A 4843-nucleotide genomic window follows, 5' to 3' on the forward strand; every position below is an offset into this window, starting at 1 on the left:
CAGATCTGTGTTTACAAATGAACAAATGAGCGATCTTTCTCTCAAGTGCTCCCCCAGTGGCACAGCTGTATGTCTGCGGACTTACAACGCTAGAAACCGGGTTCGATACCCGTGATGGGCAGAGCACAGATACAAACAAACAAACTATCAAGTGCGACTTTCATTTGATGTTATTTTCTTCGCACCAAGATATACAACGGACTATCGCCACTCTACCCACTGCAGGGAATCGAAACTCAGATTTCCCCGTTATAAGTCCATAAACTTACGGGCGTCCCATCGGGAGAACGATTTTTAGAGCAATAACTTAAACCCTCAGTGTTGTCAGCGGTAAGTTTACGGCTTTATAACGATAGAATCTAGGGTTCGATTCTCCGCAGTTGTCAGAGTACAGGTAGGGTCCATTGTGAAGTTTTGTACTAAAATAAATAAACAAAACCATCTCCATAAGTAACTAGGACGCAAAGAACGGAAATATATGTTAAGTTCTTACTGTATACCAACATATATTGATAATATTATTACAACAGACCCCCAGTGGCACAGCGGTATGTCTGCTAGAATCCGGGTTTCGATACCCGTGGTGGGCAGAGCACAGATAGCCCATTGTGTAGCTTTGTGCTTAATTACAAACAAACACATATTATTACAACAGACCCCCAGTGGCACAGCGGTATGTCTGCGGACTTACAACGCTAGAATCCGGGTTTCGATACCCGTGGTGGGCAGAGCACAGATAGCCCATTGTGTAGCTTTGTGCTTAATTACAAACAAACACATATTATTACAATAGACTCATAATTGTTCGACCACAGTTTCATAACACACATAAACGATTGTCCCCAATTGTTACAAACGTTTAGTACCGGTTGGGTTTCAAGTTTTTTTTGTTTTTTTTAATGTGATTACTGTGTAATAAATTAACCCGACCCCCCTCCAGGTGGCTTATTGGTAAATCCGGGGTCTTGTTACGCTATAAATCAGGTTTTGATACCCGCGTTGAGCAGAGCAAAGATGGCCCATTGTGTATCTTTGGGATTAATAGGAAACATAAACAAATAAATAAAACAGTAAATTAGCCTAATAGATAACAATTCTCCCTATCTGTGGTTTACTGATTATTAGACTTCATAAATAATAATGTTAGCGATCAATCCGTCTTGAGACAAGTTAAAAACTGTTCTATTTTGTTGTTTATGTACAACCGTATACTTCACAACTAATAATACATAACCGTCAACACTCCCATGATACCATTGAAACAAACAAAGAGGCGTCCATTTATTTATCAGTTCACTTAACGCGTTATGGAAATGTTGAAGCGTATTCTTAAATACAACAACAACGTAAATACAAAACCTAATATTTGATTCCATTCACAATTTTTCACTAAATTATACCGCTTTGGGGGAATTCCATCTCTTGTCGCCGACCTTGTACAAGGGTAAATAAAAAAAACAGGACTAGGGTTCTTGTAGTAGTAAACTGTATACTACATGTATGGTGTGTTTTATCTTTTCCTCACTACCGGGAACTATATTTATATTGGTTTTATGTAGTGAGAAAAATAGTAAACTGTATACTACATGTATGGTGTGTTTTATCTTTTCCTCATTACAGGGAAACTATATTTATTTAGGTTTGATCTTGTTGTTTAAAGTAGAATATAAACTTTTTCAAACATTTTTTTTGTAATTATGTTTCTGAGAATGTTATAATATTTAATGTATGTATAACCGTCGTAGCATGCTGTAATAAAGCCTATGAAGCCAAAGTGGTAATGATTTCCTGACACAAGTCTTCAGGGTGTGGTAACTGGGGTCCATTAGGGGTGAAAGCCAGTTAGGTCTCATGGAAGGAGAGCCTCAAGGCGTCCGTGACAGGCTGATTTCAGACTCTTGTGAAATGTCAAAATAACGAATGAAATAATCAGGTTACAAGAATGAACAGACATAACTATCAAAGTCCACGATACTCTCATTGCAGCAAGATTTATCATTATTGTAAAAACGGATTCAACACTAGAACCACGAGGTTTTAATCAGTGTTGTAATGCTAAACAAAGACGTGTCAACACTACAACTGTACTGCATAATCGTGCAAGGTGGGATTCGTTCGAAATAGTGGTGTGTGTGTGCGTGTGTTTAATAGCAAAGCCACATCGGGCCATCTGCTGAGTCCACCGAGGGGAATCAACCCCCTGATTGTAGCGTTGTAAATCCGGAGATGTACCGCTGTCTCACCGGGGGGAAAATAGTGGTGGTACAGCGTTCCGGCTAAAAAAACAACAACAAACAAACAAACTAAATACAAGTTCGCCGCTCCCACCTCACTAGACCTCTGGTGGTAATAATGATGAACTAAATATTTTCTTAAAAGTATGTCATGCTAAAATGTTTCTTTCCGCGGTGGCTTTACGTTAAGGTTAAGCTGAGGGCTTATAGCGCTAGAAATCAGAATTCGATCCATACAGCAGTGTACGTACTACATTGCGCTAAAACAAACGAGCAACAACACTTACAAATACTCTGTATTTTTAAAAGTTACTATCTTTTATACCCGTATCATAATCATTCAGAGTATACCGTTTGTTTGTTTGTTTTGAATTTCGCGCAAAGCTACACGAGGGCTATCTGCGCTAGCCGTCCCTAATTTAGCAGCATAAGACTAGAGGGAAGGCAGCTAGTCATCACCACCTACCGCCAACTCTTGGGCTACTCTTTTACCAACGAATAGTGGGATTGACCGTCACATTATAACGCCCCCACGGCTGAAAGGGCGAGCATGTTTGGTGGGACGGGGATTCGAACCCGCGACCCTCAGATTGCGAGTCGAGTACCCTAACCACCTGGCCATGCCGGGGCCCTAACCACCTGGTCATGCAGGGCTCCAGAGTATACCTATTCCATTCTATTTAATTGAATAAAATAAGTAATTAAATTTCTTAATTATGTCGAAATTTAATTTATGCACAATTTTCAAATATTATAAAGTGTGTAACAGAAGAGCGTTTTAACTGTGTTTCTTTATTTTTTCTTCAATTTATAAAAGGTCGTATTATATGATTAGCAAAAACTATGTTTAAAGTTCGTGAGGCTTATCTTATGTTTACGATGTAAAAGACGTAATAAAAAGGTTTATTTTTAGAAGTTAGCCTTAAATTGTTTTGAATGATCCCTTTTGTGCTGCCATCTATTGTATGTTTTAAAAAACATTTTAATAGGCATGCTCAACTATATTGAGATTTTTTTTTTTTTGTTATGATTAAGCACAAGTTACACGATGGTCTAGCTGTGATGTGTACACCGCAGTTATCAAAACATGATTTTTGGGACGTACAACACGGAAAATTTCGCCATGTTTCTGATAAAGATGGATGACCTAAAACATCCTCCTGGTGCGACATGGAAGTAAATATCTTGATCGTGTAAAGTGGGATTTTTTTTAAAAACTTTATTCAGGTTTATCATATTTTAAATTTATTTTGTAATAACATTTTCAAGAATACTACTGACGCAATTTGGATTTTTCTTTCAATTTTCTTGGCGCTATTGTTTATTTTTGGAACTTCGCGCAAAAAGCTACTCGAGGGCTATCTGCGATAGCCGTCCTTATTTAGAAGTTAAAAACTAGAGAGAAAGCAGCTGGTCAATACCAACCACCGCCAACTCTTGGACTAATCTTATACCAACGAAATGTGAATTAACCATCACATTATGACGTCCCCACAGCTGAAAGGTCGATAACGGGATTCGAATTTGCGACTTGTAGATTGCGAGTCAAGCGCCCTAACCACCAGGCCTTTTGAAATTTTGAGGCGTACTCTTAAAACAACATGACGTTTTAAACCACGATCTTATTGTTAAAGTAAAAGTAACTTCAAACATATTCGTGTTGGAATAATGCAATTCTTGGTATAACACGAGCTGTCCAGGATTCTCTAGGAACTTAATTGTGATAAAACTTTACAACATAATTATAACAAGATTATGGTAACCTAGCGCTGTTTTCTATCTTGTATTTAAATCATTCTAGACGCTTCACGGGGCCACTCGAGGTTACCTGTGTGACTCTTAAGTACAACTATAGTTTTTATATCGAATCATATTCTTGTAAAGTTTGAAACAAAGTACATGGCTTTAGCAAATTTAAAGTAATAAGGCCGTTAATAGTAGTATTTCAGTGACGTTATATTGCATTTGACTGGAAGTTATTTTAAATCACATCATACAAGGCAAGACCTACATCAGCAGATACATTAATCCATGTAACCATGGTTACATGTAAGGAAAGTCCGAACTACAACTACATGCAGAGATGGAAGGACAATATCCATAGATATATGTGGAGATGGAGTTCCTGTTCCACCAGATGGTGGAAGAATGTCCATCTTCAAAACCGTACAGAAGCCAACTTGTTGTAGCTAGGCAACTGGTAGCATCCTTGAAATATGGACTGATGCCTTTATCCGATCCTTACCCACACCCATGAAGGACTGACTACTCTCGTCTTAAAGGTTATTGAATCATCGTCCAACAAGAGAAAGCCTATATTAAATCTGGCCAAAATTTTACTATCCAACTCCTCGGTGCTAGTAAAGCCAGAACAGCAATCATAGGTCGACATTTAGAGAGAATGAGTCTGCTAGAAAACTAAGCACAGTATGGTGTAGCTAGAAAACGCAAACGATTAGGGAATAAGTAAGAAAGTACATAGCCAGAAGACCACTGATAACATCATCTCTCGAGACATCTGGCCTTCATGTGAGGGGCCAGCACCTGACGGCACAACCCCCCCCCCCCGAAGTTACTTCACCTTTCTTTATTTGACCAAATAATAAGAT

The sequence above is a fragment of the Limulus polyphemus genome, unplaced genomic scaffold (assembly GCF_000517525.1).
Source record: "Limulus polyphemus unplaced genomic scaffold, Limulus_polyphemus-2.1.2 Scaffold4613, whole genome shotgun sequence".
Classification (NCBI taxonomy): Eukaryota; Metazoa; Arthropoda; class Merostomata; order Xiphosura; family Limulidae; genus Limulus; species Limulus polyphemus.